Here is a 27,089-nt window from a genome sequence, read left to right as displayed (position 1 = left end):
ATTCTCTTTTCTTTAGCCATTCTAAGTTTGATTCTGCTAGTTATAAATCTGAAAAACATAAGAGCAAAGGTAAAGTATAAAACACAAGCACTTAGCATTAGTAGGGAGGCAAGGTTTTAATAAAGTTTTGAATGTAAACATAGATGCTATTTATAGCCAATTTGATCATATAAAAATAGAATTGACAACATCATGGTATACATTGAATGAAAAAATGTAGGTTTTAAGGTGTTATAGATTAAATGTTTGAGGCTCCCCAAATTTTGTATGATGAAGTCCTAACCTCTTGTGTGGCTATACTTAGAGATGGGATCTCTGAGAAAGCGATGGGTAAATTAAGGTTAGATGAGACCTTGGTGTGAAAGAATTAGTGTCCTTGTAAGAATAAATGGTCAGGCATAGTGGCTTACGCCTGTAATCCCAGCACTTTGGGAGGCGGGCAGATCACTGTAGTCAGGAATTTCAGACCAGCCAAGCCAACATGATGAAATCTCATCTCTGTTAAAATAAAAATTATCCAGGCATGGTGGCACTCACCTGTAGTCCCAGCTACTCCAGATGCTGAGGCAGGAGAATTGTTTGAACCAGGGAGGCCGAGGTTGCAGTGCACGGAGATTGAGTCACTGCACTCCAGCCTGGCGACAAAGTGAGACTCTGTCTTACAAAAAACACGAATAGATAGATACCAGAGAGCTCAAGCTCTCTTCTTTTGCATGCAGCAAGGCACCAAGGGAAGGCCAGGTGAGGACATAATAAGATGTCAGCCATTTACAAGTCAGTAACAGAGCTTTTACCAGAAAATCCACCAGAAACTGATGTTGGACTTCTAGCCTCCAGAACTGTGAGAAAATACATTTATGTTGTTTAAGCCACTGAGTCTATGATCTTTTGTTATGGCTGCCCAAGAAAATTAATACAGAAGGGATCATCTAGGACACATACACACACCCACACACACACCAAATACAAACAGGCAGACAGACCCAGATACATAAACACACACACACACACACATTACAGATTAAAATAATCAAAAACCAAGACAGAACAGCTTGCCTCAGTTCATACTGTATCACTATAAAAGGGGATAGCAATTTATAATTTACTTATCCTCAAGAGTACAGAGAAAATACAGTCTGAGGCAGAAATGATTGAGGAACTAGCTTAACATTTGAAAATTGAATTTGGAAAGTCATTTCTAAATAAATTTTATTTTAGTTTCGAACTGTGCATTTTAGACATAAGCTCAGCTTTCAAAGTTCTGGTTCATCTTCTCTCTCTTTTTTATAAATAATTCCTGAAGAGTGGCCCAGTGGACCTCCCCTACATCACATGTCTTTTCTTCCCAGAGAAACATGGCTCACCCTTTATGATAGAAAGAGTATTAGATCTATACTACGAAGAATATTCTGTGATCCTGGCCTACTTCTTGATATGTTAATAGATCTCACATAACTCAGAATATCTGTTTCTTTCTAACAAAGGCTATATTTCAAAATAGTTTCTTTGCTGAAGAGTAGAACAAAAGAGTTGGCTTTGAGATGCAAAAGTAAAACAATGGCCTTTGTGTTCTAGGCATTATACCCGCCCTTTCCTTCCCCAGGCATTTAGTATCATGGTTCAGCTTTAGAGAAAGAAGTGTGTAAGGCAACAAACAATTTAAGGGAGAAATTGTAACATCATTTTAATATGTTTAAAATATAATCTTCATTCCACAGGCAAAACTGGACTGCCACTTCAGTTTATTTTCCTTTATTCAAAAGAATAGCTGGTGATATTGACACATCCTTTTGGGTAGTTATGACAAGGTGAAGCATTCTGAGGCTCAGGAATAAATTGAGACTCCTTGAGCAATAAACAAACTATATTTAGGGCATGACAAAATGTCTCCATTATATTATCAAAATGACTTGTCTAAAGAGTGTTCTTAAAAATGGCTTATATCAATACCATGCTGTGTCTTACGTTTTATGCTTCTTGAGGGCAGGTACTTTCTATTGGCACACTTATCCTTCCAATGACAATTATCCAGTAGTTTCATTGCCATTATTTGAACAACAGCTGGCCTGTCAACATATGGTAAGGTAAAGAAGCAAAGAGGGTTTCTACTACACGTATTTGATGGAAATATTTTCTCTCCTTCTCTAATAAAATGTTTTGCCAAACCACAAATGATTTTTGCTTTATCTTTCTGAAGATCAATTTTAAAGTAATAACACTAAATTCCCCACATAAATCCTGCATATTGAATATGACAAGGGAGATAAAAATAAACAAAAGTAGCTAGGAGAATTCCCATTACCATCTCCCACAAGCTGTCTTGATAAAACACACTATAACCATCACTGATCATTCTCCACTCTCATTGACTTAGAATATAATGCTCTTGAATTGTAGTCACTCAAAGATCTATTTTTAGAAAATAAAGCACTTCAAAAAATCACAGTGAGAATGTTGACTATCAAAATTGCTTAAACGTTGTTCATTTAACCAATGATAATATAAAAATCTTCAATTTGTGACTATTTAATAGAAATGAAAATATATCGTGTGCATATCTGAGCCATAATGTCTGAAAGAACTCCAGTTTTAAATGTCATAAGGAAATATCCCCCTACCACTGTATGAAATCTAGATAGAATCCCCTATATATCAAACTGTATAAACCTTATAATTTGAAAATAATTATAAAGCTAGAAAAGAATAAAAATGGCTTATGTAGGTTCAAACTCACACTGAGCTGTCACCATTTGGAAGCTCCAAGTGGACATGTTCAGCTGGTTTGTTGTTGCTTTGTTCTCAGGTTTGTGGTTGTTTTGTCCTTATGTACCAAAGACAGGAAGAAGAAACAGAGACCTTTCACTCTGGGATTAATTTCTACCAAGGAAGTCTTCCCACTTAAAAAAATAGGCCAATTTAAGATGCCAATCACACCAAAAATATGCCAAGTCAAGATGCCAATCACACCAAAATAGCAATGTTCCTGTTTCTGTTTCTGCTTTGCATGTCATGAACTTTGGGCATGAGAACAAACAGAAATCAGCACAAATTTCACCTGAAGCTTTCCCCCTCTTCATAGTGCTGAAAACAAAACAAAATTTAAATAAAGTCACAGAACAGAGGGGCCTTGAGAGACCTTGTGCCTGTTACTGCCTGAGACCTGTAGGCAAAACAGTCTGTCTTCTTCTTTTTTAAAATGACGGGGACTGAGTCTTAAAAACCTCTCTTAACAGAGCATTCTGGTGTTGTAACTACCTGAATATCAAGAAACAGCTTTATCTATAACTAATCAACATCTCAACTGATTTTATTAAATCCAATTTCTCCTTAACAGTCTTCTATGTGTTTAGATAAAAAGAACCTGATTAAAATGCATTTGCTCATTTAAATTCCAATTAAGCAGTTCTCTGAAAATGAAATGTGATTACTTGAGAATTAAAAAAGGCAAAGGCCAGGCATGGTGGCTCATGCCTGTAACTTTGGGAGGCCAAGAAGGGTGGACTGCTGAGGCCTCGGAATTCCAGGCCAGCCTAGGAAACATGGTGAAACCGCATCTCTACAAAAGATACAGAAACTTAGCCAGGTGTGGTGGTGCATACCTGTAGTCTCAGCTACACAGGACGCTGAGATGGGAGGATCACCTGAGCCCAGGAGGTTGAGGCTGCAGTGAGCAATGAGCTGTGATCATGCCATTGCACTCCTGACTGGGCAACAGAGTAAAACAGTGTCTTAAAAAAAAAGAAGAAGAGAAAGAGGAGAAGGAGGAAGAGGAAGAGAAGGAGGAGGACGAAGGGAAGGAGGAAGAGGAAAAGAGAAAGAAAGAGAGAGAGAAAGAGAGAAGAGGAAAGAAGGAAGGAGAAAGAAGAAAGAAAAAGAAAGAAAGAAAGAAAGAAAAAGAGAGAGAGAAAGAAAGGAAGGAAGGAAAGAAAGAAACAAGGAAGAAAGAAAGAAAGAAAGAAAGAAAGAAAGAAAGAAAGAAAGAAAGAAAGAAAGAAAGAAAGAAAGAAAGAAAGAAAGAAAGAAGGAAAGGCAGATTAAACTATATTCTCTGGATAAGCCTTGGCTGTCATGCATAACAGTAACATTCCTGGTGAAGTGCAAATTGGCACCAATAACTCCACTACAGTGGAAGCAAGTACCTCTGACAGTCAGAAAAACCCCCAACCGAACTCCCTGTGTTCTACTAGGCAGGATATTCTAATCTGACCTCTCTGAACCTCAGTGACATTACATCTCAAGCAAGGGAGCTGGATTAGATAATCTTTTAAACCTCTTTTAGCTCTAAAATTCTGACATTTCTATTTTATATAATATCTTTTATTTATTTTTTTTTTTCGAGACAGTTTCACTTTTGTTGCCCAGGCTGGAGTGCAGTGGCAAGATCTTGGCTCACTGCAACCTTAGCCTCCCGGGTGAAAGCAATTCTCCTGCCTCAGCTTCCTGAGTAGCTGGGATTAGAGGCATCTGCCACCACATCTGGCTAATTTTTTGTGTTTTTAGTAGAGACCATGTTGGACAGGCTGGTTTCCAACTCCTGACCTCAGGTGATCCACCTGCCTTGGCCTCCCAAAGTGCTGGGATTATAGGCGTGAGCCACCACGCTTGGCCTATTTTAATTAATTTTAAGGGTTAACATACAAGTAATTTTTTAAATCTGTAAGTTCCCGTAACAGTGCATTTATACCTCTCACTAGATCTATGATGTCTCTATGCTACAGTACTTTATTTCTCCCTTGTTAAGGTAATATATAATCAACTCTGCATTTCATTTGAGCACTACATTGAAATTCTGCTATGAGAACGAATATCCTTGAAGGCAGGAATTCGGTCTGATATCTTTCATAATATTTAACCTAGTGATTTGTACACAGCATGTGCTTGTGTTCAATGAGTAAATAAATACTAAATAGACTACACTCAATTTGGGGAATATTTGTATGACCTAAAAATATTGAAAAAATCTGGGTTTTAGGATGTGCTAGTAAAAAAGAATATGGCCAAGGAAATGATAAAGTAAATAGTATACAATTCAGCATTTTTAAAAGACATGTTCAGATGTTCTGGGGAAATTGACATAAAATACTGTTAAAAAACTAAAGGTTTTTTTGTTGTTGTTCTGTTTTTAATTTAAAAGACCAGTGACTCATATAGTCTGGAGGCAATTTCAAAAATAAACTCTGAAATTTAAAGGAAGGCATTTATAAAAATAAAAAAAAAATAAAAATATTCCTTTCAGTATGGCTTAGTGAAGCGAGTCCTAGATAAATAAACGCAATGTAGTTGAGGCTGGTAATTGTGACCTTATAAAAAACCATTGATCTTTCTGTATTCATTTTGTTTCCTTAAATATAGTTTGAGACCAAAATCTAATGTACATAAATATATTTTAAAGCATTGTTAGATATGACTTCTTAGATGTGAAAGCATTCTGTTATCTTGTTTTAAAATATATTTCATGAAGCCTTATAAGACTATGGTCTGCTATTACCAATAGGTGATAATATTTGAGAATACCACTGTCAAACTTGAAATGAAACCCACCAGTCTCTACCATGTCCTGCATGACCTTTGGCCTAAGCCTGTTCCTCCAGCCTCACCCCAGGTCACACTAACCCTCACTCAGACTGTTCTAGGGCACATTCTTTGTTATCTCAGAGCTTACTGCGCATCCTGTCAGGGACACCCCTATTCCAGCTTTTCTCAGACTGCTTCTCCTCACTTTTCAGCCCCTGGGTCTCTCATAGAAGCCATCTCTGATTTCTGTATTAAATTAGGCCCCTCTGGGCCTACTGAGGCAGGAGGAGCAGGCTTAGGCCAGGTCATGCAGGGTACCGTAGAGACTGCAGGTTTTATTTCAATTTGGTAGTGGTATTCTCAAATAATATTGTATGAATAATAGCTGACCACCATTTTATAAGGCTTCATTAAATGTATTTAATTATCTTTAATTCAATTTGTTTAATGAAACAAATTAAGTATAAAGTATGACTTTATCTTAAATAAAATTATGCCTTTGGAGAAAAACGAAACTTCAGTGCAGGTAACGCTATAGTGAGTGAAGCCTCACCCGTGCAATTAAATGCATTATAAATAAGCTGCACATATCAGTGTTTCATTCCAAAGGATAGGGGAGATTTTGTTATTGAAGATTTCTGGAGCTCATGGAGCATTTCTGGAGTTTGTGGGATTTATGTCATTCTGGGTGACATTCAAATGAACCTGTGTAAACATATATTTGTAAATATATAAATAAATACATAACATAAATTGAGGTTGTAATATGAGATAGGAATTAAATGAATAGAAGCAATGGTAGAGAATACCAGAGGGGCCTACTTTAATACAGAAATGAGAGATGCCTTCCATGAGAGACCTGGGGGCTGAGAAATGAGGAGAAGCAGTCTGGGAAAAGCTGGGATGTGGGTGTCCCTGACAGGATGGGCAGGAAGCTCCAAGATCAAAAGCTATGTTTCCCTGGCACACTTTGAGCAAGGGTTAGTGTGACCTGAGGTGGGGCTGAAAGAGCAGGCTCAGGCCAAGACATGCAGAACACAGTAAAGACTGTGGGCTTTATTTCGAGTTTGATGTGGAATAGTTCCTAGACCTTGATAGGAAGGGCCTTATCTTTCCTACTCACTGTTGTATTCCTGGTACCTAGCATGGTACCTGGTATATAGCAGATGCTCAACATATATCTACTGAATTATTGAATCAATCAATGATTACCACCAAATGTAATCAAGAACCTGTAGCACATAAATTCTTATCTATTTGGAATAAATGGATTGCAACTGTTTGCCAATATTTTGTTTGTAATTCATTGTAATTGAAATTTTTTTCATGCTTTGGGCTGAGACAAATTAAGATAAAATGTGAATTCATCTTAAATAAAATTATGCCTTTAGAGCAAAACAAAACTTCCATGCAGGTAATCCCCTGGTGAGTGAAGCCTCACCCATGCAATTAAATGCTTTGTAAATATGCTGCACATATCAGTGTTTCATTCCAAAGGATAAGGAAGATGTTATTAGTGAAGATTTCTGGAGTTTATGGAACTTGAGGCAGTCATAATGAGTGCCTATAATGACAATAACAGTTAGCAAATATTGAGCAACTGTTATGTGCTAGTCACTTTACTAAAGAAGCATTATTTTTAATTTGAGTCTGTTTTTTTTTTTAATGGATTGGAGGTTTCAGTGGGACATGAGAATCACAAGGAATCAGGTGTTCAGAGGAATGTATTGAGTAGAGGTGAGGAACTAGGATGGTGAAAAGTAAAAAAAGGAGAGAAGGAGAGGAAGAAAGAGGAAGAAAAAGAGGGAGAGAGAACAGGAATGCTGCTTCACTCTAAAAATGGGTATTAATAATGGCCAATCAATATTTTGTGTATTTAAAATGGAGTCAGTTTAATTAGAAAGTAATATATGCTTATGCAGCAATTCAGGCAAGAGCAATGTTCTAGTAGAATGATCCCCTCCTCCCACTTCCCATGTGTATAATGCACCACTATTGCCAATGGTGTGCATATACTTCCATACTTCTTCCATTTTTTATGCGATAGTCTTTGGTATTGGATTTTTAAAGAGCTAGCTATAAACTGTTGTTGGCAATCCAGCTGCTCAGAGAGCTAGGGTACCTTTTATAAAGTCATGTCTTTCTTTTTACAAGTTGTTTAATAATTGTTTATATGACATTGCTGTATTAACAACTAGACCCCACATATAGATGGTAACACAGAATTACTTTATTCACTTAAAAATATATTGGTCCTACGCTTGCTAATAACAAAAATAATGTTACCAATAGTTGTAATAATGGTTCATCTGTATTACAGTTTGCTATGGGCCAGTCACAATTGTATAGTTTAATTCACTGATTCTAACAACCCTCTAGGTTCACTCATTGGACAGTTGATGATGCTCAATTATTTTCAGTAGCTGCACAGAATAAAAAGAAATTCGCAGCAGGGCAATACCATAATTTATTTGACCATTTTTCTATTGGTAGACATTCATGTTTTTCTAATTTATCACAGTAAATATGTTTTGTATATATATTATTACATTCTAGTATCTGATTTCCATTTGAAATATTTCCAGAAATTAAATTACTAGTTCAATGAGTATATACTCCTTTTTTTTAATTCCTAAGTAAAGAATTTAGGATTTTGATTTTAGTTCTCATGGACCCCAAACAACTTGGATAGGCAAAGCAGAAACTAGATGGAATTTTGAAAAAAAAAATAAGATAGACTAGGAAGTGGCAATAGAAAACAATATGATGAGTCCATGTGGCAATCAGGACTCAGTAAAGCTGGTGGTATAATTTGGGGACAATTAGATATGAGAACTTGGTTACTGCAAGCAGGCTAGCATGAATCTCGATGTCAACTAAAAGAATTTAGATTTGCTACTATAGGAAGCAAAGAATCATTTATAATTATTATTGTGACATTTGCAATAATGGGACAAATGATTAAGCATCCTTTCAGAATTGGAAGGAAAGAAAAGAAACTCCAGCAGTCTGCTGACCCACACATATTTGAGCATGGTGTTCTTTTCCAGACCATATGGACTTTGGCAGTCTTACTTTCCTTAGAAACTCCTTGAGTAACAGAACTAGAACAACATTCACTGTTGAAATGCAAATGCTTCTCATCAACTCAAAATTGCTCCTATTATCAAGTTTGAGAAATATGACAACAGCAAAAGCCCTCTAAGGACACAATCAATGACACACCACAAGCAACTCTCTATTCCTGGCCCTTTCTTCTCTCCTCACAAAATGAAACCAGAAAGTCTGCTTGGCCAATCAACTTCAAATGCTAGACTAATAATTTCACCTTCCTCCTAGTCTACATATCTTTGTTTCCTATCCTAGAAGACCCTCCTGGAGTGATAATGATATTATGTATCTCTCATCAACCACTAGGTCCAACCAAGTCTTCTTATAGCACAAAAGGTCAAGCCTTTAGATATCTGTGGTGCTTGGTATTTGTTGTGGACTGAATGTTTGTACCTTCCCAAAATTCATATGTTGTCTAATCCCCAGTGGGATGGTATTGGAAGGTGGGACCTTTGAGAGTTAAGTTATGAGGCGGAGCTCTCACAAATGGGATTAATGCACTTATAAGAGGAGACCCAAGAGAGTTTGCCTCTTCTATCTCTGCTCCCTGCCTGTGAGGACACCATAAGAAGATAGCCATCTGTAAACCAAGATGAGGATCCTCGACAGAACATAATCAATTCTAGCACTCTGATCTCAGACTTTCAGCCTCCAGAACTATGAGAAATAAATGTCTGCTTTTAAACCTACCTAGTCAAAAGCATTTTTTAATAGCAGCCTGAACTAATGTGACATTTTACAGAAGCCCCTAGGTTTATACAATATCAGTTCTAACATAACAATTGATGTAGCAAAAAAATGTGGAGGAGCTTGATGTGAAAGCAAGATAATCCATCACCTCTACCATATACAAAAATCTAACCACTCTGCATTTTTCTCTTTGACTGTTTTTACTTCTGTATGTCCTGTAAATATTAGTATTCTCTATGGCGCCATCATTTATCCTCTTCCCCAAATTCTCTGTAAATGCTGCCATCTACTTCCTGAGCATCAGTGTCACCTTAAGTCAGGAACCCCAAAATTTTCAGACACAAATTCTGCCCTGAGTATCAGACCCTTAGTTATGATTCCCTATTGGACATTTTCACTGAGTTGAAAGCACTCTCACACAGCACCACCCTTGGGCTATTGTCCATTCCAATTGATTAATATTCATTCTGATTGGCAGTGCCCACATTGCACTGGTGGATAAATACTTTTCATATCACAGCACATCCAACTTAAGATATCCCAAATGGAATCCCTCAATTATTTTTACTGGTTCTTATCAACTACACATGTTTTGTTTCTCTCTCAGTTAATGGTGCCATCAACTCCACTGCCCAAATAAGAAATTTCAGAATTATTTCTATTTTCTCATCATTCAACATCTACATCCAGTGATGAAGTCTAGTTGTTTCTGCGCTAGATGCTTATTCAAAAGCCATGGTCTTTTCCCGACCACAAGGCATCATCGGTTTCTTGATCATACATTGCTGTCACTCTCCTGGCCTACTGCCTTAGGCTTCTATCTGGTTGTCCTAATTCCACTATCTCCATTTTCCTGATTTCATCCAATAGAAACATTTAGAAATGATACAATGAGGAATAAGATGAAATCACAGTATAGATGTTATTAAAACAAACAAAGAAGCTTCCCATTATGAGCCATTCTTTGTGCTAGACATTACAGACACTGTGAGAAAAGACCTAGTATCTCCTTACTAAGAAGATGAAACATTAAATAAACAAAACAAAATCCAAAGTAATTATGGTTTCTCAACATCCAGTTAATTCTGAATTTTGATATACAACAAATAATTTTTCAGTATACTTATGCCATATTATTGAATAAGACACACTTTTATAAAAATATATTAACTGTGTCTGAAATTTAAACAGCTGGGGGCTTGGTATTTTTATTTGCTAAATCTAGCAATTCTAAGTGTAATAAATAATGACATACATTAAAGTAAACATATTCAAACTATAGAACTACTACAAAGTACACAGACTAACCCTGCCTGGAAGGCATAAACAGCCTTTGGGAAAGGAATGACACCAGTTAAAGTGATTAAAAGGAGTTTACTGGGGTGTGTGTGTGTGTGTGTCTGTGTGTGTGTCCATACATATACATGTGTGTTTCAGACAGAGTGAGGGGCACTCCAGGCAGAGGAGAGAACATTTACAAAGGCAGGAAGGAGTGAATCAACAGAGTGTGTTTGCAGTGGTGTGCTCATAAATGTTTAACAATTGTTTACCAATAAATAAATAAACAAAAACCGAAAAAAGTAACAATTGCTGAATTACAGGACTTGCCAATTTCCATGGTGTAAATACTCCCACCTAAGACATATTTCAAACCTTAAATGTGATGTCACTTTAACATCACATTGGTAAAAGATGTGTAGTATAGTATTTCTACCATGAAGATATAATATATAATGGACGTGCATAACTCAAAAGCATAGACAGAGACATATATCAAAATAATTAGGTAGTGGTTAGTTGAGCATTTAGCTTTATTTTAATATAATTTATTTTATTTTACTTTATTTTATCTTATTTTATTTTAGACAGGCTGTTACCCAGACTACAGTGCAGTGGTACAATCATAGCCCACTGTAATCTTGAATTCCTGGGCTCAAGTGACCCATCCACCACAGCCTCTGAGTAGCTGGGACTATAGACACACACCACTATGCCTGGCTAATGTTTTATTTTTAACTTTTGTGGAGACAGAGGTCTCACTATGTCTCACTATGTTGCCCAGGCTAGTCTCAATTTCTGGGCTCAAGCAATTCTCTTGCCATGGCCTCCCAGAGTTGGGATTACAAACATGAGTCATCACGCCCAGCCGTAATTCAATTTTTAATAATAGCTCTATTTAAACTAGATTGCAAACCTTTTACATATCTAACAGTTGATTTTCCCAAGCTAGTATGGTCTGACTCATATTCATCACTAAGTGCTGGTGAACTATAATCTACATTAGTGGAGTACAAAGTGTTTTTGTAAAGGAGGAAGAGGGCGGGAGTGCGAATGAATAGGGAAGGGGAGGATGTTGGACCTCTCTTTTATACAACCCTCATCAGCTTATAGATAGATAGATATATAGGCAATAATGATGATTGATAGATAATAGATAGATAGATAGATAGACACATACATAGATAGAAACGTAGACATGAAGGTTTACCACCTCAACTTATGTGACTCAACTTACAGTGTTCTGCTTGTTTCTATGCAATGAAATAAAAAGAGCACCTGGAATCAGAGGTCTAAGTACTAACTCCATCACTTACTGGTAACCAGTTTGAGCATAAGTTTTCTCAAAACTCAAAGTATAACATAATAATGCCTTCTTCTCTGGGAAGAAAATTAACTAAGGTTTAATATAGCAAGGGCTTGTAAGTTATAAATTATGAGATAAAAATCAGTATCACTGTGGTTTCTACATTTTTTTCAGAAGATTGTGCATTTGCTGCTTCTGCAAAAGGTAGAGACACAGCCTTATGAGTTACAGTGTAGCACCAACAGTACAGTTGTTTTGTTTTCTATTCCTTCAAAGATCAACCTCTTAACATTAGCATTGAGTCACTCTAGGCATGTCCACAACTTTTACTTCTTATTTCCTTTTCTGTGTCTCCTTCCATTTCATCCAAGAATTATTTTGCATTTCAGAATAGTGAAATGTTTTTTAAGCCTCTTTGCACTCTCCTCAGGTTGATATAAACACATTAGAGAAATCCAGTGTTCAGTTAAAAAAACAGTTTCCTTGTCTTTAATACATTCTGGTTACAGCTGTTGAAATCATCAACTATACTTACAATTGATTATAATCCAGTTTATAATCAATCAATCAATATGTAAAAATTAACATATTTTAAAAATTATACACTGTTACTGAAAGCATGTGGACATATATGATAAACACATAATAGAAATTAATGAAGATATAGAAATGCCATGAAATCCAGACAATGGATTTTAGGCTTAACCTGACAGGCAACAGCAAACCAAAATACATTTCTGAATCAAACAGTAATATGATAAAAATGGGATTTGAGAAAGAATATCTTTTAAAGTGTACACAAGATGGTTTACTATGTAAGTAACTTCTTCATATTTATACTTAAAATTTGTACACAATTTATTTCCTCCAAGTTTTGTGTAATGAGTAGACATAAAATCTGTGCAAGAAAAACATAAATCAGTCCCAGTGCTCCATATCTGAGCATTCAGGATAGTCTGGAAGAAAAACAAAGAACATGGAAAGTAGTGATTTTTCTTGTTGTATATTCTGCAACATCACTCTTCTGGTAACCACGTCTGATTACTTATTTACTTTTTTTTTTTTTTTTTTTGAGATGGAGTTTCCCTCTTGTTACCCAGGCTGTAGTGCAATAGTGTGATCTCGGCTCACTGCAACCTCCGCCTCCTGGGTTCAGGCAATTCTCCTGCCTCAGCCTCCTGAGTAGCTGGGATTACAGGCACGTGCCACCACGCCCAGCTAATTTTTTTTTTTTTTTTTGTATTTTTAGTAGAGACGGGTTCACCATGTTGACCAGGATGGTCTGGATCTCTTGACCTAGTGATCCACCCGCCTCGGCATCCCAAGGTACTGGGATTACAGGCGTGAGCCACCACGCCCGGCCACTTATTTACTTTTAACTGATAATTTACGAGGCTGGGTGTACAATCTGAAATTTTCTCAAAAGAAAAAAGTCACAGTCCCTATGCCAATGTTGAAAGAAAAGGAGAAAATCAAGTTCATGTCAATAATAATAAAAGCGCTTTAGTTCTGATTATACAACACTGGGACTTTCCCTGTATAATTTAATCTCTAAACTTAATATTTAAATGAGAAATAGAAAGAGAGACCAAGCATGAGAGTGAGAGCATGAGCACACGCTAGGTGGTTTCATTCTGGTCTCCAATCCTACTTAAGAACTACTGACCCTTTTTTACAAGAATTAGGAAAACAATAGAGAACTAAAATAGAGCTCATAAACTTACAGCAGGTCTAAAAAACACATAAATAAGAGGTAGAATATGATGTGTGCTTTAGGCAAGACAGGTCTAACCAAAGCTCAGGGAGGAAAAAATTTGGGTGGGTGGTCAAGTAAGTTTTGGGGAAAATTATTTTGGAGCAGAGACTTGAGTCACAGGTAGGATTATCACTGGTGGAGAAGGATGAGTGGGTGACAAAATTGGATACTAAAACAAACAGTGGCAAAAGCTCAGGGTGGAAAAAGAAGGAAAAACCATCTTCAATGAGTAGGGAATAATGTGGTTTTGTAAAACATTTGAATAGACAAGCCACTGTCAAAGAGAAGACAATCAGGGGCTGTGCAGGCAGGGCTTAATTTATACATGGGCTATTGGGCCTAAAGGCCTTCAGAGAGGGCAGTTGCTCTGACCAAAGCTGGGTGGGATGAGTTAGACTAGCAAAGGAATAGAAGACTAAAAGGCCAAGGGGTATGTAACTCCATGAAAGGAGAGCCTGAAATATGAGGATGGGAGTGAGAACTGACAGAAGGAACAGATGTGAGACGATTCAGAGATTCAGAATTAGACCTGACAGGACATAGTGAGTGATTACACTTAGGGAGCACAAGGAAGTGGGGAACTGACGATGACTCAGGGGTTTCCCATCTGCGTGACTTTGAGAATGGAAATGTCATAAATAGATGAGAGAAGGTGAAGAAAGATGCATGAGTGTGATTGTGCTTGGTCTGTTGGGGTGTGATGTGGAAGGAAATACTGAGCTCAGTTCTGTTTTAACTTGAAACAAGCAATATAATATTTGAGCATCCTTATGTGTAAAGTAGCATGCATTGTAGAGAGGCAAAAACTTTAAGTTTTGTGTCAAGACCTACAGTCACACACACATACACTGAAATAGAACTCAAAGTCACACTTTTTCCAAGCCTGAACATTTCTCATAAATGCATCCCAAGACCATCATCTGAGGTATCATACTAAATTACAAGGCCTGATAGTAAAATAACACCACAAAGGACCAGTCCAGGTATTTTAACACTGTTAATGCTTCAAAGGATAATCAAAGGTGGAAATGGTTCCCTGAAATTGCATGGAAATGCAGAGTTAGAAAAATCAAAGGGACAAAATGAAAGAAGCCTTTATTCTCCTCTCTGATCCTCCATATTCTCTACTCCATAACGTTTAACAGCTCAGATTGCCATTATCAATAAGGGTGATAACATAATCCATCTTGGAATCATTTGTCAATAGACATTCAGTATTTAAATCAAATGAAACCATAGTTTAAACAACAAAAAAGCAATTTATATCAAGTTCCAATGGCATAGCTTAATAGTATGCATTATAGTACACCAATGACTTCCCCTCAATATAGTCTCTTTCTTCAAGAGGTAAATGCTACAGGTGGGGAAATGAGAGAAAAGAAATGAAAAAGTGAATATTAAAAAATAAATAAATTAAGGCAAACAGAGAAAACGTATCCCAAGACAGCACATGATTTACTGTCAAATGACTAGTGCTCTTTAAAAGTATTGCGGGATTAAATATTAAACCCCCTTTCTATAAGCAAAATAAAGAAGAACCTTCTTGGTTTATAAATAAGGAAACTTAGATGAAAAACATTATCAATCAAAATTTTGTACATCCTCTGTCAAATTTCACCTTTTCTATAAACTTTTTCTAACATGGGATGAATATCACAAAGAGTGTGACCTACTCACTGTTTATATTACGCCTACCATACTAGAATAAATTATTTGAGTTAAGAATCCTATGTTATTCTTGTCTTCTAGCCCTACTAGAGCCTAGCCCAAGATTGAGCAAGAAGAATGCCACCGATGAATAGTTAAAATCAATTACCAGCAGTTAGTGCGTAAATGAATGTGATTATTAGTGAGTTTATGCACATATGCAAATAATTTTCTTTTATGTGTCTCAGTTTCCTTATATGTAAAATGGATATAGTAACAATATTTTATAAAGTTTCATGAAGGTTACATGCATACAAAGTGCCTAAAACAGAATAGCGTATAATTGCAGTTATTGTAACCAGAGTTGATAGAAAATCAGCAAAGAGCTAAAATTAGACACTCTTATGGTTTAATCTTATGCAAAACTTCGACTGGTGAGAAGTTTTGAAAATTTAGATTTTAAAAATTTTTGAAAATTTGTGCTCTTTTTCTTTTTGATGTGCCCATATGGAATGATTCTCTCCATTGTGCCACAGAATCTTCTTTTCTGTGGATTTCTCTAAGGAATCAGAAAAGAAATGCATAATTCAAAGAATGTAATTCCCTAGAACTACTTGTCTTTTCTATCCTTATTCTTTATTAACTTTCCTTTGGTAATTCCCAGTCCCAGATTCTCCAAAAATTTTTGTCTTATCTCTTCCTTGTCCCTTTCATAACTACATCCACTTGTTAAGGTATACCAGTTTCTTCTTTCAGACGTCTGTCTGATCCATTTTTTTCTGGAGTCATTGCCATTACTCTTACTATTATTAGCCACGTCTGGTCTATTTTAATCATCTACTAATTGATCCGTTTTTCTCCAAGAATGCCATACGCTCATTCATCATGCATATTCCTGACAATCCATTATCCTGAAACTTTCCTTTCAACTGGACAGCTCTATGTTCAGACACTTTCTTGTCTCCCTTCAAAGCAAAATTCGTTTATCAAAGCTGAACTTCAATGACATTCATAAACTGGCCTCAACTGCCTTTCACAGGTTTGTACTCCTCCAACTCATTGGCCAAATATGCTTCTCAAATCAGACTATATATTCAATGTACCCTTTGAGTGACTGCTTCATTTTGACTCCTCAACTTTTACCCACATTCATAATGCTTAAGATTTTTTATATGTATAATAGATAAGTGAATCCATCTATTCACCATTATCATTTTTTCACTCAATACATATTAATTCACTGTATTCTTTGACCTAGGTCCTAGGCATTATCTTTTTCTTTTATTTAATATATTCCTTCTAATACTAGTGCAGTAGCCAGTGGGTACTGATCTCAGTTGCCACCAGTAAAGTCCAAACCACCATTATATTTTGACTCCTTGGCTATAAGCTTCCTGTTTTGGCACAACAACCAACTATTTTCTTGACACAGGCAGACTGTTCTCATCCTGGACAAATGACTCTGTAGAAGAGCAGAGGAAATAGCAGTGATTCACAGAGTAACCAGTCTGAGCCCTAAGGCACAGCAACTTTCTAATAATAATATTACCAATATTTATTTCTCCTTGCAACATCTGCACATGAGTTTTGAAAGGGAGGTCGAATTCAGTGATATTCACGTTAATTTTGACTTATAAAATTATCACCCATCCCATCTAACCTTCATTTTTACTGAGCATATTAGTGGTGCATATCAGTGATTCTAAATCAAGAGGGTACACCAGGATCACTTAGGAAGATTTTCCAAATACACATTGCCTGGCTTCCCTACCCATGCATGGTAGGAAGCATTTGATACATAACAGGATAGTGTGTAATGAAACATAACCTTCTAAAAAAGCAATTCTATGCCTTTTTATATCATTCCTCTCAATAAGAAACATTCAGAAGTAAAGATACAGCCTATGTTTTGACAGGATTTACAAAAATATGTATTCCCAAATTGCGACAAGTACACTTATAAGATCTTGGTAAATATTTGTTAAATTAATGAAATAAATGAATAATGTAGAGATTTTTCACTGTTATTAGAGTAGAATATATGAATGATATTTACACAGTCCTTTATGGAATACACAATGCTCTCAAGTATATGTCTAAAATTTCATGGATTTTCAGGTCTAGAATCCAGTAATCTTCCCCTGTACTGCTGGGTGACCCTGGGGCAAGCCACTAATATAGTTCATGTTTTGTCTACCATATGCAGGCCAACTACACAAATCATCAAGTCTTGGCTGTTGCCTCATTATGTGGCTTAATGTGAAGCTGCCATTAAATAAACTCAATCGAAAGTCTGCTTGGGCTTGCACGATCTTAGTTATGCATATGCACACACACACACACACACACACACACACACACACACACACACACATATAGTAGAAATACTGAAGTTCTATTCTTCCAGAACTAAATGCTTTTAATAGCCAAGAAATTGAAGAGGGAACCATCTTCTCTGAGCATTCAGAAAGAGAAAAAGACAATATTATCATTAAAATAGCTATAGCAGAAAGAGGGGCTTTGTAAGACTTTGAGAATTGGCATAGAATGATTTGCATAAGCCAGCAAATCATATAAAAAGAATGAAGACTATAAAAGCCACACAATTTTTTAAAATTCTGTCACTTCCTAATTATAACCATGAATTGGAAATGTCAGTGTTCCTAGAATTCTCTATTTTCAAGTTACTGGCTCTATTGACTTTATTCTAAAAGGCAAAAACATTTTTTTTTTCTAGTTGGACATTTTTTCTAACATCAATAGAAAACTGATATTGATTCCTAATGCAGGTGGTAATATAACTATAGCCCCTGACATTAAATATCTCTTATTGTATATGAAAACAACTTTTAACAAAGCAAGAAATTAAAACCCAATGCAATTTTGTTATAAACATAAATAAAAATAGTACAGAGAAGGCCTATCTCTGAAAAATAACTTCATTCATGATAAAATATATGGCTAAAAGATCCTTTTCCATATGAAAATACATTCTTTTTCTTCTTGACTCAGTAAATGAGATATCTTTTTAAAAGGTGCAATTTTTTTAATTTTACTTTAAGTTCTGAGGTACATGTGCAGGTTGTGCAGGATTGTTACATAGGCATATGCATGCCATGGTGGTTTGCTGCATCTATCCCCCATCACCTATAGTAGGTATTTCTCCTAATGTTATCCCTCTCCAATTCCACCACCACCTACTATCCCTTCCCCAGCTCCTTCAAAAGCCCCAGTGTGTCTTCTAAGGAGCTAGAGGAATTGGGGAGGGATAACATGGACATAGAGAGGGGAACATCCTGTATTTGGGGACACAGGATGTTCCCCTCCTTGTGTCCATGTGTTCTCATTGTTCAACACCCACTGATGAATGAGAACATGCAGTGTTTGGTTTTCTGTTCTTGTGTCAATTTGCTGAGAATGATGGTTTTCAGCTTTATCCATGTCCCTGCAAAGAACATGAACACATCAAAAGATGCAATATTTTTAATCTAGCATATATTTTAAAAAACTATTTCTTCAAGGGTAACGAAACACCTGCAAAATTATTAATCTTCTGTCCCAACAGAATATCAGAGTAAAAAAATTACAATAAACAAACTTTAAATAAATTTAGATAAGTGGAAAAATCTAGCAATGTTTCAACTTTTACTCAATTTCACTTTTTATGATTTTTGCCTTCAATATTTCATGTGCTATATAAGTATACCTAAAGTAATACAAATAAGATTTCTACAGTATTCAAAATAGATGCCATTTAAGATATAATTGCATGCATAGTAGGATGCTTAAGATTTCATGAGAAAATATGTACATATGCATTCTGCATTCAATGAACAGTAACCCTCTTAAGCTTATTAGAGATTATACAGACGATTGGAGCTTCCTCCGTTTAGTGCACAGAAGTTCCTCGTCTCTCTTCTCCCTCATTGCTTTCAAAACTTCATGACTTTTGGTATGTAACCAAACTCCACCTGCTTCATCTCAGCTGCCACCAAGAGTCCAGACCACCATTATATTTTCTCCCAACTGCCACAACCATCTCCTAAAAGTTATTTTATTTCCCTATAACCCATCTGCTACATACACTGGATCATGAGTCTCCCTTCTTTGCAGTGCTTTAAGGGTTTCTCAATATAAGTCTTTGATAAAATCCAAAGACTTACAAAAGCTCTAGAATGGAATCCTTGCTTGTCTCATTCATTGCCCTTTCTCCTCATTTGCTTTCTCTGGCCTTCTTTAGTTTCCAAAAATATGATACTCTGTTTTCCACATAAGGACCACTTCACATACCATCATCTTCTCTGCCTGGAATTCCCTCTCCCTGGATCTTTGCAAGGCTGATTTCTCATTTTTCAGGTCTCTTTTTAAATGCCACCTCCTTTTAGAGCCTTCGTTGAACGTAGTTTCTAAATAGCTTCCCCAGTTTAATTATCTTTTACTGCATTCAGGTTGGGCCTTTGTTAAAAGTGAAGGGTTTTATCATCTATTTTTGTTTGTTTAGACTTTCTCCTCCCATATCCCAAGCTTTATGAGAACAAGGACATTGCTTTGTTCATCATGGCAATATGTTACACACACGGTATAGACTAAATATTTGTTGAAGAGAATAAATAGGCCAATTCACTACATAAAAGCAGACAACTGTTTCCTCTACTGCACATTCTTCCACCAGTTGAAGAAATTAACTTCTCTTCCTTTTAATGCTACCTTCTGATCCAAGCTGTTTTAACAAGAAGGAAAGACCACATGGATCAGCAGCAACAAAGGGGCAAGAGCCCCCAAAACAGACAAAGGTGGGCAAGTTTCCAATGTTTATAAGGTCTTTTCCAATCATTGGGAAAAATTATATTCATGATGGGGGTGTGTCTGAGGTGGTCACAGTCTACAAGTGAATTATCCATACCTCTGTGTTGTCCCTGATGTTTCTGCCTTTCACTACTGTAGGAAGACATAGAGCTGTGAACATTAGACCACACAGCCTGAAGTCATACCTAGTATGCAGGAATTAAAGGCACAGAGAAATAATGACAAGAGCTTTTGTCCAACTATTCACAGTATCAGAGACCCATTCATACTTTTGATTATTAACTGATCTAAGGCATAAACATAGTATTAGATAGGTGATTATAAATAAGGAATCATATTTTCAAGCATAAAAATATATATTTCCTAGTCTGCTATGGGAAAAGTATACATATACATGCACATATAAAAACACACACATCTGGCCAGGTGCGGTGGCTCACACCTGTAATCCCAGCACTTTGGGAGGCCGAGGCGGGTGGATCACGAGGTCAAGAGATCGAGACCATCCTGGTCAACTTGGTAAAACCCCGTGTCTACTAAAAATACAAAAAATTAGCTGGGCATGGTGGCACATGCCTGTAATCCCAACTACTCAGGAGGCTGAGACAGGAGAATTGCCTGAGCCCAGGAGGTGGAGGTTGCGGTGAGCCGAGATAGTGCCATTGCACTCCAGCCTGGGTAACAAGAGCAAAAGTCTGTCTCAAAAAAAAAAAAAAAAAAACCACATTAAATATAAAAATTAACTTGAATCAAAGATCTAAATGTAAGATCAAAATGTATAAAACTCAGAAGAAACATGGGGGTAAATCTTAATGGCACTGAATATGAGAATGATTTCCTGGATACAAGACCAAAACCACAAATAACCAAGGAAAAAACAGATCAATTAGACTTCATCAAAATTAAAAACTTGTGCTTCAAAAGTACTATCAAGGAAATGAGAAGACTATTCACTAAATGGGAGAAAATACTGCAAATCATTTATGTGACAAAGATCTATCCATTACATGTAAAAACACTTCTAACTCAACAATAAGAAAAACCAAATACTCCATATTTTGATAGATACATTTTCTTTGGAGAAAACCCAATTCTCTTCTTAAAGCTGAAGAAAATATTTTGATAGATATTTCTCCAAAAAAGATATGGAAATAGCCAATAAGCCCATGAAAAGTTCATCAATATCATTATTCATTAGAAAAACACAAATCAAAACCACAGTAAGAAAGTACACCCACTGGGATGTCCATAATATAAAAGACAATAACAAGTATTAACAAGAATTTAGGGAAATTGGAATTCTCTTATATTATTGACAGGAATGTAAAATAATGCAGCTACTTTGAAATACAGCTTGGCAGGTCCTCAAAAAGTTAGACATACAGTTACCATATGACCCAGTAATTTTATTCCTGGGTATATACCCAAGAGAATTGAGAACATGCGTACACTCAGAAATGTGTACCCAAATGCTAATAGCAATATTATTAATAGCCAAAAAGTAGAAACAATCCAAATGTCCATTAACTGATGGATGAATAAACAAAACCTGATATATTGACACAATCACTAGGCAATAAAAGGAATAAACTATAGACACATGTTTTATGAGTTTAGAAAACATGTTAAATGAAAAAAACCCAGATTTAAATAGACTCATATAATATGATTCCATTTATAGGAAATGTCCAGAGTAGACATACTCATAAATACAGAAAGTAGTGGTTTCAGAAGTTATATTTTGAGGAGAATGGGGTAATGACAGCTAAAAGGTATGAAATTTCTTTTTCAGGGTGATGAAAGCATTCACAAATTACATAATGATGATAGCTACACAACTTTTTGAAAACCACTAAATTGTACACTTTAAAAAGATGAATTGTACAGTATGTGCATTGTATCTCAATTTTTTAGAAACAGGTAATTGTCAGCAAAAACTAAAAACAAAACAAAAAGCAGTATTTACTCTGATCCATGTACCATTATTCAATTTACTTCTGATAATGTCACCTTTTACAGAAACATAAACATAATTTGACTAAGTATAGTTTTCCTTTAGCTATCATATTGTCTTTCTAGATTATTACCTTCAAATTCTAATAGGGTGACCAACCATTCAGTCAGCCCAGATCTAACAAGTTCTCGGGACATGAGATTTTTTAGTGCTAAAATATGGAAAGAAAAACCAGGACAAATTTGTTTTTGCATGATGCTGCATAATTTTCTTAAGTCCTCCAATCCTCATTTAAGTACTGGTTATACCCTTTAGAGAATTCTTTTGGGGGGGCATATATGAAATGTTGTTTATATATTGATAGAATTTTTAATAACATATGATGTTTATCACCTACTCTTTGCTAAACAATGTCATAGTACTTATGTCTCAATATCACTGGTATCTGTATTTTTTTTATTTTTCCATAAGCTACTGGGGTACAGGTGATATTTGGTTACATGAGTAAGTTCTTTAGTGGAGATCTGTGAGGACCTGGTGCACCCATCACTTGTTTATATTTCTTCCATCTCTATACCTTCTCCCAGTGCTATTTCACTTGTTTTATTGATTTATATTATTTAATGGTAATTGCTTACAAATTAGTATATCTTTTCTAAGTCTCTCCTGAGTTTGAAATAGAGTAGTCAACTGTTTTCTGAGGTATTCCTATTAGAGATTTCCTTGGCTACTAATACATGAATCTAATGCTGTCTGTAAACCTGCCTTAGTGTCTAAGTTAGCTCTATTCTTGATTTCATCATATCCATTTAATCTCTTGAGCTAAAACGGGTTATCTTGTCTCCATTGCTTTCTTATCACATCTAATGAATCACTATACTCTAATTATACCACATGTGAAATTTTCTCAAATCTTCTCTACCTCCTGCCTCTCCTACCTAGTCCTACTGACATATGTGCCTGAGACTGAAGAGTAGCCAAGTGTTTCTCAGACTTTTTAAATCTCTGATAACTGAAAAACACACAAAAAACATATTTTATGTCAAATTTCAAAGTAAAATGCAGTATTAAAAGTAAAACCAAAGGCAAGGCACAAGTTGCTTATTTTCTCCAAATTAGATAACTGTCCTATTCTTCTGATGCAGCACTTCCTGCCTCCTTTCTCTCTTTAACACACTTACACCCATACACACCCACATACACAAATTCCCACCCACCCAGGAAACCACATACATAAATACACACACACTGCAGTGAATCCCTATAATTTTATGTTACCTTGGCATCCATTTAAAATATAAATTGAACATTCTCATGCCACAAGCAGAGTTTACCCACCTTTGGCACAGCTGCCAGTTCTCTGCCTCCTCCCTGTTCCTTACAGTGATCAATCCAGATAGCAACCTCATACAACTGCCTCCTGGTGACAGCTTCCCATGGGACAGTTTGTCACAAGCTATGTGACTTGCTCACTGACCCCCACATCCCCCATGGACTGCCCAGATATGCCACAGGGAGCACCTCTCAGTATAGCATGACTCTACTGAACTAGTGCCCCACATTGCTCTACACGTTAGAACTCCATAAAGGAAACCTGCATGGGTAACAGCCTGGAGACCAGTAAAGGCTCTGGCCTATGGGTCCCTCATGCTCCCTCTCTCCCTCTCTCTCTCTCTCTCTCTCTCTCTCTCTCTGTCTCTCTCAGTCGCTTCCCACCAGCTAGTTGAACGTACATTTCTCAGACAGCTCCCAGCTTCCTGTTGGCCCTTGGAGGCATGCTGGCCCCTTCTCGCTAGAATCTGTCAATGACACACTGCTTCTGTTATTTCATGTGTTTTATTGTGTTGCCTCCTTTGTGTCTCACTTGACTGACACACCTGAGCCTAACTCTCCTCCTAGCCAGGGCTCTCCTAGCCAACTCTCCTGGCATCTTGGTAGGAATAAATTGGACACAGGTTAGTTAAGAGCCACAGGGGTGTCTGCCATTATGAACAAGTTTCCTTTGAGAGGGGCATTTGGTCAAAGGTTAGTCACTTCAGCATTAGGCCAGCCACACAGATGAAGAACTATTCCATGAAAGGCACATTGTAAACATCCATGCCCACCTCCCCTGAAGCCCCATTGACACAGGGCTAGAGTTTATAGTCACTCTCGAGAGAGACCTCAGGACCAAATTAGAGAAAAATGTAATGTATACAGATTCCAGCAATGAGTATATGGTTTAAATTATCCCAGCACAACCTGATGTTCTGGGTCTCAGGGTAATTGTTTTCTGCTTCTGGAAGACTGTACCTCAAACTTGCATACCTACTAAACTATTCAGTCGTTAAAATCCATATTGCTACTGCAGGTTCTGTAAATCCTTCCCTGGCCACATCAAGCCAAAACAGAATAAATCATTTTCTCTTTTAAACCCACTTTTATTACTGCACTTATTATTCAGTATTACAATTTATTTGATTATCTATCCTCTCCTCCCCCAAATTGAGAAGAAACTCTTAAGGAAAAGATTCTAATTCATTTATATATCTCATTTTTCTATCCCATACCCAAGAAATAGCAGGCATATAACTCAATCTGTTGAACTCTAGTAATATTTTGATATATTTATTACTCTGATAAAGTGATGACGACTCAAGTGGCATGGTTAAAATATGACTGAGTGACATTTTAATAATAACTTAAAGGGAACACTTGGATAGTTTATATACATAGTTACCAAAAATATAAAGTATATTGAAATGTGTATCCATCAATCTAGACTTGCATAATAATACATACCAAGTGATAGGAGTACTATCACCCTCTTTCTGTCTCTTTACCAACCACTCTCTTTTTTCCTACTCAGCTTTTAGAAAAAGTCATGTACATTTACTGTCTCCTTTTCCTGACTTCTCATTTCCCCCTCAATTCTACAGAAATACAGCATTTCCACTCACTTACATGTTGAAATGCTACCAATGGCCTCTATATGACCAAAACCAAAGCACATCTTTCATCCCTTATTTCTTGATTTTCTGCTGCATTTAAGACTGTTGGGCATTCCCCCTGAATCCCTCTACCTCTTTAGCTTCTGATTCTTATGATTCTTTAACGATTACTTCTTGGCTGAGTTGGGGGAACTTCATACTTTACCCATTCCTCAAGCCTTGCTTTTACCTAGAACTCACTCTTATTTTATTCTATGTATCATTTGGAGTTGTCATCTATTTCCCTAGTTAACTGAGTGCTAAAGGTTAACAGAGCCAACCTGCTGTTAAATATATATGCTTGGATAACTTACAGGTATTACAAAAATCACTATATGAAAATCTGAACTCACTACTGTTCATCTGATATGGTTTGGCTGTGTTCCCCCTAAATCTCATCTTGAATTTCGATGTGTTGTGGGAGGGACCCAGTAGGAGGTAATTGAATTACAGGGGCAGGTCTTTCCCACACTGTTCTTGTGACACTGAATAAGTTTCACAAGATCTGTCAGTAATATAAGGGGGAGTTTCCCTGCATAACCTCTTTTCTTGTCTGCTGCCATAAAAGATGTGCCTTTCACCTTCTACCTCTTGTCTGCCACTGTCTTCCACTATGATTGTGAGACTTCCCCAGCCATGTGGAACTGTAAGTCCAATAAACCTCTTTCTTTTGTAAGCTGCCCAGTCTCAGGTATGTCTTTATCAGCAGCGTGAAAACAGACAAATACACCATTTGTGCCTAGATTTGGTTTACAGCTTTAATTCAACTTCTTGGTAGTGGCTCGTAGTCACCCAGGCTATTAATATGGTAATCCCCTTAAACTCTTTCCTTACAACCCATATTCAACCAGCAATCGAGTATTGCCCATTTTACTTCTCAGCTCTTGAAATGTCTCCCTCCCATAACCTCTATTACGCCTTCCTCTAAGTTAAGACCTTGTTATCTCTCTCTGGGCTATTGCAATAGTTTGTTAATTGATTTACTTGTCTCTAGTTTTGCCCACTTTACATTCATAGCCCATTTTCCCTACTTCTGCCAAAGCAAGTAATACATGTTATCTATGTACATACATCTAAAGATAAAGCAAAACTGGTTATGGAATTCTCCTAATTAAAACCCACTAATGCAATCCTCATAACTAACTGCAATGCTTATTAAATTTTATATTTTAACACAGTTACCATATAGTGAAATCTAAGTTCTGACCCAAAATACTAACCTGGGAAGCACTTTTACGTTTTTTATTATCTTTTAATATTAAAAGAGGTCTGGTCACTAGCCTCTACTAATTTTTAGGCACACTGAAAATCATAAACTACAAATTTAAAAACACTGATCTACAGGCTAAAGCCTGTCCTCAATCACCCCCTCCAATTTATTTTTGTCCTTTTTATGTTAACCTAAAAAGGGATCTATGTGGCTATGGAGAGTTCCATTCACAAACATTACTCTCTACAGAGAACCAGCTATCCTAAGGAATGAAAGCAAACTTTAAATTCTTCAAGTCACTGACAGAAAAGCTCATTATTTTAAACAGAAAAGGACTGAGTGAGCAAAGAGATTGTCAAAAAGTAGGATCCCCAAAGAATCTACAATTGCTTCTTCTCAGCCACTACACTCAGAAGAGCCATAGAGAAGTTTCCACTAGCTACAATGAAAGTGACCACAGATTTCTACAGCTGCTAAGTCTGTTGAAAGTGAAAACAAAATAAGGGAAAAATTATCTAATGTCTTGTTGTGAAGGATGGCAAATGCTAGTTATATCTAATAATATCCAATTTAAAATGAACTTTGGAATAGGTGAGACCAATTAGAATGAAACCTCAATATGTAGAATATAAACAGATTTTAATTCCTCATAGAACTTGAATCCTAAAATAAGTAAAATGTTTTCTAATTCCTAGAATATAAGATGACAAATGGGGATGTAAGGTTTCTATGAATTATCCAAAAAGTTCCATCATACAAAATGGCTTTACATAAAGTCAGAATATCTATAGAAAATATCTATAGGAAAAAAATGGCAGTATCATTTAAAGTACTTCTTCCAAGTTTTT

At 36.4% G+C, this 27,089-nt stretch overlaps 1 protein-coding gene across 50 annotated transcripts in view; it reads right to left on the bottom strand.

The window, feature by feature from the left end:
- RIMS1 (regulating synaptic membrane exocytosis 1) overlaps positions 1 to 27,089 on the bottom strand; it is a 514,861-nt gene that overhangs the window by 402,374 nt on the left and 85,398 nt on the right. The window lies entirely within an intron of this gene.

The sequence above is a fragment of the Callithrix jacchus genome, chromosome 4 (genome assembly GCF_049354715.1).
Source record: "Callithrix jacchus isolate 240 chromosome 4, calJac240_pri, whole genome shotgun sequence".
Classification (NCBI taxonomy): Eukaryota; Metazoa; Chordata; class Mammalia; order Primates; family Cebidae; genus Callithrix; species Callithrix jacchus.
Note: the sequence above shows the minus strand (reverse complement) of the source record. Positions and strands in the feature narration are given on the sequence as shown.